Source organism: Sus scrofa, chromosome 7 (genome assembly GCF_054392235.1).
Source record: "Sus scrofa isolate SSC_HxYL_T2T_F1_AM1 chromosome 7, Sscrofa_HxYL_maternal_Yorkshire_Landrace_v2.0, whole genome shotgun sequence".
NCBI classification, from domain to species: Eukaryota; Metazoa; Chordata; class Mammalia; order Artiodactyla; family Suidae; genus Sus; species Sus scrofa.
Window position 1 is genome coordinate 94446379 of NC_139389.1, and position 16588 is coordinate 94462966.

The 16588-nt window shown below is 37.7% G+C and overlaps 1 long non-coding RNA gene across 1 annotated transcript in view; it reads right to left on the reverse strand.

Moving 5' to 3' along the window:
* Nucleotides 1-14865, reverse strand: part of LOC146401780 (uncharacterized) — a 300118-nt gene extending 285253 nt beyond the window's left edge. Inside the window, exon 1 of the long non-coding RNA XR_014809297.1 lies at nt 14528-14865. This is a non-coding gene — a long non-coding RNA (uncharacterized LOC146401780). The remainder of the gene's footprint in view (nt 1-14527) is intronic.
* Nucleotides 14866-16588: the final 1723 nt, after the last annotated feature.

Here is a 16588-nt window from a genome sequence, read left to right on the forward strand (position 1 = left end):
GTGGCGCAACTGTTAATGAATCCGACTAGGAACCATGAGGTTGAGGGTTCGATCCCTGGCTTTGCTCAGTGGGTTAAGGATCTGGTGTTGCCGTGAGCTGTGGTGTAGGACGCAGACGCGGCTTGGATCCCGCGTTGCTGTGGCTCTGGTGTAGGCTGGGGGCTACAGCTCTGATTAGACCGCTAGCCTGGGAACCTCCATATGCTGCAAGAGTGGCCCAAGAAATGGCAAAAAAAAAAAAAAAAAAAAAAAAAGGAAAACATAGATTGGAACAAGGTGCGTTTCGCTGAGTAGGGGATGACCTGGGAAAACTCTAGGGGTAGAAACTAGCAAATAAAGGATAGAAGATGGTTAATGGTGGCATGGCCTAGAGAGGAGGTTCTTGCAAAGACTAGAGGGGAAGGAGTTAAAAGGTGTGGCTGTTCCTATTTTGAGCCAACGATTGGCTGTCAACCAGAAGGTCAAGATAATCACTCTGGAAACTTAAGTGAGTGAGTGGGCCAGGTGGGGACTGGGGAAAATGAGGGGAGAGAACTTGCTTCTGGGCAGCTGCTCAAACCAAGCCTTTTGTTTACAGATAGATATGAAAGCCCCATTTTGCCATATTTGAGAAAAACATAAAACTATCTATTTTTCTTTGAATTCTCTCAGTTGTTAAATGTTGGCCATTAATTTGAAGATCAGACTCTTTTTTATAGATGCTTTAAAAAGAAGAAGAGAAAACATGTTCCAGTCCTCCTTGGTGAGAACCCTCATTTGATTAAATTGGCTCTATTCAAATTTATTGATTTATTTTTGGTCTGACAGTGTAAAGTGAGGGTGAAAAATCCCTGCTGCTATTGTGGGAAACATGAAACAAAATTCCCAGTTTTCCACTTTGAAAGATCTGCCAAGTTGTGCGATCTGTTTCATCACAAATTTCCTTCAGGAGGAAGACATATTATGTACTGGAAATATAAACTGCTAAGTAGTGTACACAAAATAAATTTGTACTTTTGATTCTACTATGGTTTTGAATTTTTGTGTTTTCTTTTCAGTCCTGAATATGTGTATTCTTGATGCTTACTTTTTATATATATATTTTAATACTACTATTATATCATCTGTAGAAAAACAACCTCCTCTGTTTTTCTTTTTTTTAATACAAAATCAGAAAAATATTGCTAACAAAATCACAAGCCCAGAATCTTTGTACGAGTCATATAATCAAACTCTACTGTTGACACAGAATTATAAACACACTATCACAATTAAAGCTTATACCAAAAAAAACAGTTGCAGCAGATTCTGTTGCATAGCAGGATATTACAGAACTGAATTCCGTTTCATTTCAGCTAAGCATTTGTGTTCTTAAAACCTTGGGATTCTGCAAGTACAGCATTTCCACTGACCAGTGTCAAATGCATCATCCTGTGATATTATAAAAGCTCACATCTTTGTCGGGTTGTTACTGTTTTTTTCAGAAATTAATTGATTGTTAGGGATTACCTAGAGAAGCCAGAGAAAGAGCAGGTGCTTCTACCTGGCTATCACGGAGGCAGTAATAACCTTGATGAAGGCTTGCTGCCTGAGGATTTGTGGCACCAAGTACACATTTCAGCCCAAACAGATTGCAAATATATCCCTCCTCTCCAATCACCCTATTAATTTGGAAATGCTTAGATCTCAAATTCAGTGTAGGAATCTAGAGATCCTACCAACTGGAATAAGATACCTTGTCCTACTAAAACTGCTACAGTGCTGTTTAGTTTAACAGAAAATGATAATTTAACATTGGAATAATCTTGTTACTGTAAAAAGAATTAAAATGATAACTCTTCCACAGTCATGGTGTGCAGCTTTCTATAGACCACGGTGTGCTGAATTTCAAGTGATATTCTTCTGTTGCCCCATATCCCCAGGTCCTGGATAAAAATGAAACGTGCATTTCATAAGAAGATCCCAGTGAACAGTAATAAGAAAAACTTTTCAATCATAGTCAATTGGTTAAAGCTTTGGGGATGGGCTCAAGCCACCGTTTTCTTCTTCTTTTTTTAAATAAGGAACCAAATAAAAAAATAATTAAACTAAACATTTTTTCTACCTCCCACCAGATCAAGCTGGCTAGGGAAATAGATGGCTTATATCTTCAGTAACATGAAGATAATGTCCGTTGGATGGTTTTAGAATTAGTAGAAGCATCATCCATCACCTCAGCTACAATAAACAAAAATTTTAGTCAATGTAATATAAGTTCTTTTAAGCATAACCTGAGGTCATATAAAAATACATACCTGATGTCATTGTTCCCAATAAAAAAGGGAGAGAGGAAGTATATTTTTTTGCATTAAATTTATGAAAAATCTGGCAGCACTAGGCATTAGCAAGATTTCTATTTTCAGAGTTGTCAATAAAATGAAAATAGAAATTACCCTTAGGATGTTTTAATTTTTGAAAAAAAATTATAATTGAAAGAAATATATAATTGTGTATTTTTAAGGTTTTTGGATAGTCCTTTTAATTAGCTTTTTTTTGGGGAAAGCACTTTGTGAATAAGGAATTATATTATGCTGCATGTAAAAGAGTCAGTTTTCAAAAACAACAAATAGTTCCCACTGTGGTCAAACATATTTTCACATCCGCATACTTTGGTCTGCACAAATGTAAAACATCTTCCAAAATTTTGAAATCTAGGAAACAAAACCCAGACTGCCCAAGCAGACATATTTTTGTGAAAATCTCAAGGAAACTTTTTTTTTCTTTTTTCTTTTTACCTACTAAGAAATCTTTTCTATAGCCAATATTACAGCTAGCTTATTATGCCGCTCCAAAACAGTTGGGAACTTTCATTCATTCTGATTCACTGCAAAAAGAATTTCGCTCTTTCTCAGCTCATTATAAGCAGATGCTACTGAATATACTGGAAAAAAAATTCAATGGCACCCGAAAAGTCCAACATTTAAAAAAAAAAAATGCTTAAAACAATAGTTGTTTAGAAAGACCTCAATGGATCCCAGTGCTCCAGAACCTTCTCCTGGGTTGTGAACAATCGAAGATTTATTCGAGCTCTCTGCACACTGGGAAATGAAGACCCAGAAGCTCATTATCATGTCTATTAAAAAGCAGAAACTGGGGTACATCTAAGAAAAGATGTATTACTTTTTAAACCACACTGCAAACTGCAGACCAATAGGGACTTGAACTATATAAAAATACTCTCAGTAGTAGGGGAGTGGGGAGGGGTGGAGTGGAGATTCACTCTACCAAACAGTAGGAAAATACCATGCCACTAAGTTCCATTGTTGTCATGGCTTTGGGAAGGTGGCTCTATCCTATTTTCTCAAAAAGGGACTTTTGAAGCCAGACTTTTGGTTTGATCAGGGGACTAAATGCAACTGTTCAAACAACTTAGGGGACCATGCTCCAGGGGAAGTGAAGGAGGGCTTGATTGGCAATGACCAGTTAAATTCTAGTTAACCCCAATTATAAACCTTCACCTTTGCTAATTGAATTAATTTGTCAGCAGGCAATATACTTATGAAGTATACTGGAGCCAAATTTGTGCCACTTTATTACAAGATAAAAATCATTATTGTGGTGTGGCTCATTTCTTAGGAGTGGACCTATAACCACTTTCTACAAAGGTAGCACAAAGTTGAATTTTACTATCAAGTTGGAAGAGATATTTATTACAATGATGGTCTTTGTAGCCCAAGAAAATATGCCTAGTAAGCAAATCCTCTTTCAATTAAAAGCTTCTCAAACTCAGGGTTTAATGAAACCTTAATTAAAATCAATGGAAAAATCATGTCCAAAAAAAAAAAAAAAGTAAAGATATTCAGAAATGTCCTTGAATTCTTTCTTAACTGATCCAAGTATGCTAACTATCTCTGACTCTTTCCATTTTTAAAAAAATGTTTTGTGCACAGAAAGACACAAACCGAAAAACAAAAACAAAAACAAAAAACCTGTTGCATTGCAGAGACATCTCACCACCCAAAGACAAGCAGTGTCTCCTTTCTCATTAAAATCGTAAAGCACGTTACCATGCTGTTTGCAACAGTTCATAAAGACTGAGAGACAAGTTTCCCTGTACAATTTGTTGGGCTCAATTTTAATGATAAAAATATAATATTATGTTTCTAATCCTGTTAGGGAATCTGTGAATGGGTCCAGTTTGAATAAAATAAAACGACGATGTCAATCACACATATTTCCCTGTGGTGGAAATAAAATCGTTCAAAGCGGTCCAAGTTGGCGGGAACAGAGGATCTGTTATACTTGAAAATATGTTAATAGGGCTGCAAAATATTGTGTTTTTGAATTGGCTAAAGGGCAAATAGCTGTCGTCAGCAGTGTCTGTCTCCTGGGTGAACCAGCACCCATCTGCCTAAATGGACACAAGGCTACCAGTGTTGTATACATGCTTCAAAGTACAAAAGAAAGACTGTGGCATTCACTGCTTTTATCTATTTCACAAAGCGGGGCATGGGAAATTAGATATTCCATAGATATTCTGAGGGAATATAGATTGTATTTAAGAGGTCAACTTTTTTTTCCCTCCTTTTTTCTCTGGTAATAAGGGTGCTTAGAATAATACTCTTAGATTCTTTTCCCCTTTACAAACAAAGCAATTCATAGGAAGGAGACAGTAGAAATGATCCGGTTATGGAAATTAATGACAACGTACAGTACTTTCTGTGTGTGTGTGTGTGTGTGTGTGTGATCTACCTAGGACCAGGGCATTGAATGTTCCCTCTCTATAACCTGAACCAGACCTTGTCGTCACCTGTTGACACAGAGAAGAAAAGGAAGCCAAGTGTCGGGATCAGGGCACAATAATGCCTGTTGACAATAAATTATCAAAACAATAATCATGTTTAGCCAATCCCTTGGTGTAAAACTGTTATTATGATTCCAGTGCCAGCTGTCTGAAACTTTAATTTAAGTGCTTGCTTGAGGCGAGACATTTGGAATGCTAGTTTAGAATGTTTTATAGCTCAAGCAATATGTTTTACTAACCTCAAATACTGTGATGATGGTTTAAATGGTGAGTATAATTTGTACGTGGGGGCTCCAGGGTGAGTTTTGCTTTCTGAGGGAAGTGTCTGCTGCATCAAAAATTCAGACATTTCTGGGCTATCTGGGGCAGCCTATCCTAAGGGGCCCTGGGAGCTGCATCTACCTGCCTGCAGGTAAGCATAGCAGATGGTTAACTTTTGGGAAGTTGCTTCAAGTTGCTGCAACTGGAATGTTCCTCAGAAACAGAAATGTTCAATGGAACGCATGGAGCTAGCTAGAGTGGCCATGGTTTAGTATTAGGTGGGCCAGTAAGTTTTACTCTGTTCATCTTTAACCATTCTCTTGACTCCAGATCTTGGACAAGAAGGCAAAAACCAGACCCTGTCAGGTTCCTTCCACCACATAGTCATCATCCTAGTAATGGATCAGCAAGATGTTGGCATACTAAGAATAAAGACATGGTTATACTCTAAACATAGTAGGCCCCAAGTTATAATCCATCTCTAGGATTTTTGCAATTGCCCTTATCACACATGTAGATTATGAACTTTGGAAAGATGATGGAGATTTAAGATTAGTTACAACTGATTGCTTTATATGAGAATATTATTAAGATAGTATGATATTCATAACATTAGTTATGTCACTTTAGAATTTAGAAAGCAAATCATTATCTCATTATTATAGAAGCATCTTTTCATGATAGAAGTCTCATGTTTCAGAAATTTAAAGAAATTATATGACATCTAGGTCATGAATCTCCAAACCAAGGTCCAAATTAGGGTATTTGGAGTCAGTCAGGAACACGTGCAATTTTCAGCCTCTCACAATTCCTTTTTGATTCTCTGAATCATCAAAAAATACTTTCAAGTAACCTTTGATAGACTTTGTCTTCCATTTACAAATACTACAACAACCAGGGAGTGTAAGTTCCAAATTTAATGTCTAGGCTTCTGGGGGAAATCTTTTCCTACTGGAGATCATTAATACCTAATGGCTATTTTGAGCATATGATAGGTATTTAGTAAAACTTGGGAATAATTGACACCTAAAATACAACACATGTTGTATCTTTTTCCACTATAGAAATAGCCTAATTTAAGTTCTAGAAATGTCTCTTAAAATTCTACAAGATAAAATCTGCAGGTGGAGACCAGGTGGGAAAACATACTGAAGCTATGGCAAATATCTACTGAATAAATACTTATCTGATGATGGTCTTTGTCCAGCTGATTGAGTCCAACAATAGTAATTGCCTCGTAAATTATCCTGAATAGAATTGCATTCTATCCTGAATAGAATTGCCATACATATGGCAAAATGTCATATGTATGGCATTTCTTGAAAAAAATGTGTATAAGTCATCTCTGAGCACAATTCCTGGCACAGAGGAGAGGTATAATAAATGTGAAAATAAATATGAACTAACACCAATACTTTTCCTTTTATTGATACTGGGGAGCCTTACCTCTTGAAGGAATTCCAGAGGAAATGTGATATAAAGCAATAACTCCTACTTCCCTAAGTGTTGTTTTTATATTTTCAGATGAATACATATGAACACGGAATGGGCTGCATTTGAAATTACTGTGCTGAGAAACAAATGCTCTATGTATTGGCATTTCTAATGTAAGTTTTCAATCAATCTATATTTTTTATAGAGGCAAAGTCACCATTTACAGAATATAGATGACTTTTGCAACATCAATGAATACATGACAATTTTGGTGTTTCTCAGGAAACTAGGAAGAAGGGACATATAAAAAGCTGCATAAGCATTTTCGGTCTGTGTAGAGTGAATGAGTTGAGTTAGAGAGTTTTTGATCAATAGATAGTCAGACTGGAGGATGTTTCACTGGAATGTTTGATTGTTTAGAAGATCAGGATTGACTGTTCCCAAATTTTGCATCCTTGAAATTTGGTACATAATGATATGTGTGAGGATGGAATTGGATTCAACCTGAGTCAACTCCGTTATTGACATCAGTGATCAGTTTTTACATAATCAAATGTACCTGCCATTTGTCAATTCAAAGTAGATATTAATACAGTGTAACATTTGGGGCTTGAGTTTTGAGGGGAAATTGGTATGACTATTTTCTTGCTTTGACTAATTTTTAAAACTGATTTTCATGAACGACCAATGTTGATAATATTTTTTAAAATGTTCATTATACTTATTGTTAGAGGGCAAGGTGATGAGTGGTTTTGTTTCTTTAAGTGCTTGTGTATTTCCATGAAAAAAATTAGGTTTTTTTCATTGCAATACACTCTATCTACATGTTTTCCACATGTAGTCACCAAGTTTGCTCTTTAAAATTGCTCAAGTATCCAGTCCTTCCTGTTGCATTCACATAGCATCTATGCTGAGCCACATTTTTGTGCCTATATTTTGACTACTGTTAAGCCCTAGTGAAGTCTGTACTAACTTCCTTTTCTTATCATCCTTAAATACCATTTTGTCCTTTGTGTTAGTCATTCTGCTCAATCTTCTGTAGGCCACTTTCTTACCAGCTTTCTAAATCGAGTTCATGCATTCATGTATTTGTTTATTTACCCACATTTTCAATAGTCTATCACCAGCTACAGTGTCAAGAGAGTTGGCACTGTGTGTACTGCTAATAACAGGTAACGGCTTCTACCCTCAGGAGGTTTAAAATCTAGTTAAGAGATAAGATCCATAAAATAGCTTTAGTGTTATGGCCCTAAAATCAGATTGGGGTCAAAACTGGGGTCCCCCACTTAGCTGTATCTTTGGGCAATGTACTTAACCTGGCTGTGCCTCATTGTCTATATCTGTAAAATGAGGTGAATGATATTGCTTATGTCAAAGGATTCCTATAAAGATTAGGTGAGATAATACATGTAAAACCTTAGAGCATTCTGGCTTAACAAGACCACTCAAAACAAGTTCAATGGAAAGGTTAGAAAGGAAAATAAATAAGTATAATTAAAGAACATTTGAAACAAACAAAAGCAAGGATGGAAAGGAGGGAGTTGAGATCTTTCAAAGCTCACAGAGAAGAGGAATCATTTCCACAGGTGGGTGCTCACAGGAGACCCCATGGCCAAAGTGGTATTGGAGCTGTGGCTGGAGGGATTGGTCAGAATATGATGGATAGGTGAAGAATGAGGGTACACAAGTCCTGAGCTGAGCCAGTGCAGTTTCCTGAGGAACATTCATCATCCATCACAATGGGTCACCCCTGGAGGTCTGTCCTCACACTAATTCCTGTGGCCTGGAAGCCTACAGTGTTACTTTACCTGGTTTACTGCCAAGCTTTCTAGGAATGATTTGTTGGGCAGAGAACACATAGACCTTGTCAGTAAGCATCACCATCTACCTGCTCCACCTTTACTGACTTTCTGTGCCATTACATTGTGTTAAAAGAATATGCCTGTGAATTTCTCTCCAGACTGTAACTCACTTGAGGTCATATCCCCCATCTTTGCAGAGCCAGCACCTAATACACCATCTGCGCAATGTAGACACTCAAGGGTCGCACATTGATCTCAAGAAATCACAAGTAATATGGTCATCATAAGGACATATAAGTCCTATAAATCACCATCATCTGATTTATTGCAGGCTTCCCAATAGTTCTGTGCCTTCACCAGGCCAGTTTCACTTGCTTTGGAGTGAAAGTGGCTCTCTTAATCCCACTGTCAGTTCCTCTGACGCTTTAAGAGAAGACTACTTTTCATCAGTGGATGGGATTTTCTTTGCATTTTCACTCTAGGGGGTCATCAAATTTTGATGTCTGAGAATTTCTTCTACTGGAGGAACATTCTAAGTTTTATCTAATTGAATTGGCCTTGAATAGGACTCTAAAGCTCTAAACATGGGGATGAGAGCAGATTTTTGGGAACCTTCTTCTCCAGGGAAATAACATAGTAAAAGACATAATGTAAAAGGGTGCAAGCATAACAAGTGAAATTTTTCTTCCCTGCCTTTTTGCTAACACTAGTAAATTGGAGAAACAAAGAAACTGTTTTTTTAAAATTATTTTTACTTAGAAATACACACACCAGCCCACACCCATTTCAAAAAGATAAAAGATTATTTTAAAATTAAAAAAATTCTGTCTGCATTGTATTTTAGGATCAAATGGAGTTCAAGTACATTTTTCATACTTACCTTACTTTCACATAATGCATTAAATAAGACACTAATGCCTCCCAGAAAGAGTCAGAAATTGCATTCCTGTAACTGAGGTCAAAATTTCATTGAAGAATTGTGATTCTTTGATTGATTTATATATTTCTTTATTCACTTCTTTTCATTTATTTCTTTTCTTCCTTGACCCAGAGAAGAGGCCACCAAGTAACAAAAGCCCCAGTGCCACTGAAACTCTGGATGAATTATACTGACCTACATTAGCAAGTTAAGAACCCTATCTCTTTCTACACTATAGAGTAAAAAATTATAGAATAAAAAATAAATAGGTTATCAGTCATACAATTTGTCTTCTCTTGTGATGCAGATTAAATGATTACAACTTTACTGGACTCCAATATACTTGACATCTGTCAAAAGGTTGGGGTCATCTTTCTTCCATTAGCAAGAGTCTCCATTTCAACAATCCCCTCCATACCCATATTCATGTCAGATATAATTGTCTGCTTCTTGTCAATCTTCCCTGTTAATGGGATCAACAGGTGCTGAAACCAGGCATCTTTCTCTTCTGTGTGTTGCAAAGAGAAAATGCTGGCTCTTTTCAGGGACACAAAAGCAGAGAGTAAAAGGGAAAGATGGCACCTGGACACCTTGTCATCTAATGCTCTCTTTTATTTAGTTTCCAACTCAAAAGCTTCCTATTATGCCAACCTCTAGGACACAGAATTTCTTTGCAGCTAAAATGCTGCAAATGCTTCAACTCCAAAGCTCCATTTTGGGGCATGACCTGTCTCACCCTAAATCATTTGGTAGATAGGGAAACTTTCGAATGTGCTTACGGAGGCTAGGTACCACATAAACATAACTTGGCTTTGGAAAGAATGGGTAGATTTTTGCATATTGTTTCAGTGCAAAGAAGTGTCCAATTATGATATACTTGACTCCATTACTTCAGTGTCAGCTACCATGCAGATCTGTAGGATTAAAATATGTTTGTGGTAAATCCACAAATTATGCATCTGTTGTAGACTTCGAATGTTGTGGGGAAAGGGTGGAAATTTAAGTTTCTAATCCATACTTCTGATCACTTCAAATTCTTATTGATGTATGATTGATCCTGAATTCTTTCAGAAGGAATAAGTGTCACTACATTGACCAATGGTCCCATCTCTTCATATATGGGATTGAATTTATGAATTTATTTTAGATCATCTATATTTCTTCAAATGCATGAATCTGAGAATCTTGTTGGATAGTTACAAAATCAATAGCATATGATAAAGGATGTGGTTAAAATAGGAAAACCACATGTTCAGGATGCATTTTGAAACAAAAGGCCAGCCTTTAACACTAGAGCCCCTTGGGTACCTCTTACCCAGAAAATCTCTCACTAAATCATGTCCACACTATTTATGAATGCTCCATGCTTTTGTTTTTTTAAACATAAAAGCAAAGTTAAAGTGGCTGAAGAACCCTTACCTAAGCAGTTCCAAGTGAGTAACTGTACAATGTAAGCATTGTATAGGTTTTTATTCACTTGATTTCTAGGTTCATTCCAATCTGTTTATAGCTGCATTTGTATCTTCAATTCACAGAGTCAGTGGTAATAAATGAATAAAACAACTTGGTGGAGGCAAACAGAACATGCCTAACAAATATAACATTTTTGCCCCATTGGCATTGGAGAGGAATCCTTGATATTGATGTGATATATATCCTTAAATATTATATTATTTATCATTATATATTATTAAGTGTCATATATTTATTATGTAGGCATATTATTATATGCATATTCATGTAATATGAGTATACATATGCATATACTGTATATACAAATACTGTATTATATATACTATATATTGATTATATATATGCATGTGCTATATACAGCATTTAATTAAAAGCATATGCTATATATAGTTCATACATTATTTAATATATATAATAAAATATAAATATATATATTACATAATACATATTTGATAAAATAAACATCTTTGTTTAACATATTCCAGATATACAATGGCAGCTTGACATTGGCAGAGATTTCCCTTGAACATGGATGGCACTGCACTGTGAATGGTGCATTTTCATAAGACAGGATTCCCCCACCACAATTCCCCTCCATCCAAACGCATATACTCAATTTTAAAATTATTCTGCCACTTTTGTTCGACTGAATTTGTTAACTGCCATATCTCTCAGTCATGCCCCCTTTTTCCTACTCTGAAGTCTGTGCCAAGTTCTGTCTCTGAGGCAAAGCAGAAATAAACACCTTTCACTAGCACTTCAGTCTCGTGGTAAAATATCAGGGCATCCTCTCACTATCTGCAAAGCAGACTCAGAAAACATCCCTTTCTGGATTTTCTGCTTTTCTCATTCTATTTTCTCCCAGAATCTGTTTGCAAAACATTTTATGGAATTGGCAAGTTATTTGCACTGCTTTTGCATTGCAGTCTGCCTAATTCAATTGCAATTATTTGTAAACTGCCGCCATAACTCTTTCTTGGCTAATGTCTGCAAACTGTTTACTAAACAATAAACTTAATCATGCATTCATTGTTGCAAATGTCTCCAAATGGCTTCAGAGGAGAGCTGACTTGACATTTTTGCCTATTTGCAAAGCCATGAAGGATGTTTTCTGAATAGACACTAAGTTCTATAACATTTAGTCACTCTATTTCCTGCACCTCCTCTGATCTGTGACAAATTAGCCTCTCTTTTGGGTCAGCCAAGGTGCTGTGCCAATACTGATAGATTCAAAACAAACTGGGCTGGAGATAATTCACTAGTAGCACGAAAGAAGAGAAAGTATGACAGGCAATTGTCAGGTTATATAAATACTACATGAATATTCACTTAGCATATTAACCAAGTATCTGTTATATTTAAAGACCCTGTGTGAGGCTTCTTGAGAGGTGTAGGCTGTGAAGACAATGACTCTGCCCATGGGGGGAGCTGATGGGATGTGAAGAGGAGAGGAAGAGGAATGATGAAAATAACTTCTAATTTACAACCCAGAGATCTGAAGAATTCACAGTGCTATTAATAACAATATAAAAATTAGGATGAAAAAATGATTTTGGGAGGGAGGTGAGAAATATGGCTCAAAATATCTTGATTTGAGCCAGCAACAGAATCATTTGGCAGAGTAGTTTATCAAAAATGTTTACCAGGCAGTTTGAAATGGACAAAATGCAATAAAGATGAGAAGGCAGGAAAGGTCTGTGGGACATAGTGGCTAGGGAACCCTGATGATAGGGGTGCAGCAGTCTTTGTGGGGATTAACAGGGTTCATTCTAATTGTCATACAGTCATCAAAATGATAGGAGCATTTCAAGACACCTGGTGTGAAATGACCTGTTGCAGGTATGTTGACAGCAACAACAAAAGCATGCTGACTTTTTGTTGAAGAAGTGACAGAAGATCCAGCTGTCAATGCTGGGATCTAAGGTGAGGGCCACTGATAAAGGCAGTGTGAGCACCAGGAGATGCCCACACACTGGAGAAGTTCAGCTGTGAAAAGGAGGAGGGCTGAGTACTAGCCAGTGAAATTTCTGCAATTTGATCATTTTCCCTCTCTTCACAATCTTGGTTCCAGATCATTTTACCTAAACTGTTAACATCTCTTCCATCAGCCTGAGTCTCTGCTTATAAACTTACTAAGCTAATGAGAAAAAATAGAGCAATCAGGAGATAACTTCTATACTATTTATTCTGTGTCTGTATCCACTGTAGTCGATCTACCTTTTCTCTTGTTACTATGAATGATGGATTTAAACTCCTCTGTCAAGGCAACCTCTTCTGTGCTCTATTCCATCCCTTCCTGTCTACTCAAGAACATTGCATCAGCAATTTCCTCCTCTTGCCTATACTCTCATTTCCACTTGTGTGTATGTGAGTAGTCTTATTTCTCACCCTTTTGGGACTCCACACTTTTCTCTATTTCATCTCTTTGCCTATACCTGCTGCCTTCAATTCATCTCGTCCTACTCTTTCTGAAATTCAGTCATATCACCTTCTCACACTTTACTCCTTCACTGAAAAAACTCTTATCAAGGCCAACAATGCTACCCACATGGCTAAATTCCTGAGTTACTTCAGTTATTGATCTGCATATTTGATCATTCCCTACTCTCAAAATTCTTGCTTTTTTGGCTTCCATAAAACCACTTTCTCTTGGTTCTCGCTTCCATCTTATTGCTGGTAACTCCTCATCCTTCTGACTTGGAAACATTAGAATATTCCAGGAACTGGTCTCTGACTTCTTCTCCTCTCTATCTAATCTTGACTTCCTGTGTGATTCCATCTTGATTTTGGCTTTAAATGTCACCTGAATAGTGATGACTTTGGCTTCAAAATCATAGCCCCCACCTGGACTTCTACTCTCAACTCCCGATATTATGCATCCTTAGCAATATGGTGGAATTTAAGTGGAGATGCTCCCTGGGTGGGATGGGGCATAGGGTTTAGGTTCCTCAGGACAAGCTGATGAGAGGGGTTTTCAAATCAGGGGATATCAAGAAGCTAAATCCAGCAAATTGATCAGCTTAGAAGGTAAAAATGGCTCACCAGAATGAAAGGTTCAGAATTAGATCAAGGAAGCAACATAGCTGGCACCAGATTCCTGGGAATGTAGTATTTAAGTCTTGACCCTTGAATGGAGCACACAGGGTGGTAGATTACCTTCCAAAAAACCAATCAGCAGCACATGGATACTTCTGATACAATGGAGAATGGATTCTAGGCCTAAAACCTAGGCTCTAGTTTTGGGATTTAGATATAGAGAAATACAAAGCATGGCTAAATCATGTGTTCCAACTTGAAATCCTATGCATCCCAGTCATAGAGACAAAGCTTTACCTGGTATAACCAACTATGACCCAGTATGAGTGTCTGACTGCAAGAGATAAGTTTATGTCAATTTGAAAAAACAAAGAAACAAACAAAAAAACCCTGCAAAGCCAGAGTCCTGATTGGCTAATTCTGCAAAGGCTTCATCTGGGAAGAAAATATTGAGGTTTTCCACACTATTCCATTGGAATCAAATATTTTCCTCTTGTAAAACTGGCCACAAAATACAACTTACAAAGTGCCCCAAACCACTTTGCCAAACCTTCCAGAAAGCACAACTCCTCTTTGCTTTCTAAGAATGCCTGCTATATAATGAAAAACTTCAAGTCCCCCCTAGCTTCCACATGCATGCTCCAGTTGGATGGGAAAGAGGACTTCCTCCTCCTAGAGCATCCCTTCCCAGCCACAATGACTAGCACACCCTCGCAGCTGCACAACCACAACTTAGAAACCACTCCTCGGTGTTCACTGGTCCCCAACTCAGGGTGCAAACTTCTGCTCCTAAACTGTTAAAGTGAATAATCAAAGGTCATTTAAAAATCTGACACTTACTTGAATCAATGTCTTCTTGAGGCTTTTGAAAGGTGCAGCAGGCATAAAATTTAATATTGATTGTTGGGGGCATGTTCCATTCCCCCTTTCAGAGTCATTTCAGAATGACAAATCATTTGTTTTTGACCTGCAACGGGCTCTTCTACTGGGCACGCGCGGGTCCCGAGTCCTCTTAGTGAAGCTGAGGTTTCTTTTTTCTGTCCACTTCTCTCAGTTTTTTTTCTTCCCTCCTTAAATTTCTTGGTTCCTGCCGTCCCCTTCTGCTTGCTCCTCTCAGCTCCTGTTCTAATTTCAGCTGTCATTTCCCTTGCTCTCCTGAGTGCTCTGAGCTCCTGTTCTAATTTTTCATGTCTTCTCCCAGGGCCGCCCTCCTTTCTGTCTCTCTGACCCTCTCCTACTCGCCTTCTCTTTTTCTCTGACTCTTCCTCCTCCATGTCCCATCGGAGGCTTTGCCTCAGGTTTCGCTGCAGCTTCCATTTTCTGAATACTATTTAATGCAGCCAATAATAGGGTGTTCGATCCACCCCGCATCCCAGATTCACAAGAGTAAAATTGGATTTTTTTCATGTTCTTTTAAACCCAAATTTGAGTCCCATATCCCCTAAATATTTCCTCCGCCCCCCTTCTAGATTCTACTTGCAGTTGAAATTAATCTAAGATGATCTCTTCTTTACATTCTTTGCTTGACAAGGGCAAAATATCAGGAGCTGATCTGAGAGCACTCTTTTCAGTACAATTCTGGTCCAATTTTATTTTCTAAAGATGTTTAGATGGATTTCCAATGAGCATTCAGGGAAGTGTGAGCAAAAATCTTCTGCTGTGAGCTCATCATTCATTCCAGCAATACTTAAATGGATGACTACATTAAGGTCGTGTTTTGTAAAGTGATGTTTCTCAGGGGTCTAGCTCCTCTCTCAGTTGTGTAGAAAGACAATCACACTCTCATTAATTACACATGGATGATTTGCATTATTCACAAACCAAGGGTGTCTACTGGCAAACTATCTCTATGGAATTTTGAACACACTGGTCTGTCCTGGAAGAAAAGAAATTCTCAATAAATGTAGAGTTGGGTTATGGAAAGGAACTCAGAGTTGCCTTGGATATCCAGACCTCTTAAGAAAGGCATCATTGGGAATTCTACCCACCTGTTTGTTCTTAGGGCCAAAAAGCCTCTTCATATAAAATTTCCCCACTTTGGGGATGTAAAGAGTTCTATACTAAAGAATGCAGTCAAAGCCATATTAAAGATTATAGGGAGTTCCCATTGTGGCTCAGTGGAAACGAACCCAACTGCTATGCGTGAGGATGCAGGTTTGATACCTGGCCTTGCTCAAGGGTTAAGGATCTGGTTTTGCTGTGAGCTGTGGTGTAGGCTGCAGATGTGGCTCGGATCTGGCATTGTTATGGCTGTGGCATATTCTGGCAGCTGCAGCTCCAATTTGACCCCTAGCCTGGGAACTTCCATATGCCTCAGGGGCAGCCCTAAAAAACAACAAACAAACAAACAAACAAAAAAAGATTAAAGATTAGGAGATCTTGTCAGGAGACATTTTGAATTCTAGGTTGTTGTTGGAGAGCCAGAGCATCTTCTAGACATACATAGAATTTTCCACATCACTTGTTGATAAATTAAAATCACATAGTCAACTACCTGATTGTGTCCAGGAGACTGTTTTCATTTTATGCTATTGGCTGGTTGTTTTGGCATAATGCTTTCTTGTCTGAAACATAATATTTTACATTTGTTGGAAATATACATATGTAAAGGAGGAGAAAGGTTGTATTGAAAAGGGCAGAGTTTAAAATTGTACATGTTGCATCTTATTCTTTGAGGGAGCCATTGACAATCTTTCTGGAACTAATTTTAAAGTGCTTGAAGAAATTCCACATGACATCATTTTCTTGGCTCTGTATTATTGTTATTATCTTTACAGATGGCAAAGGAAAGTTTGGGGTTATGACATCCAACCCACACTGAATCAGTAAACTTTGTGAGTGTCCACTTTGTACCCAGCACTGTGATGATGGGTGCAGGGGCCATAAAGATGAATAAGCCTA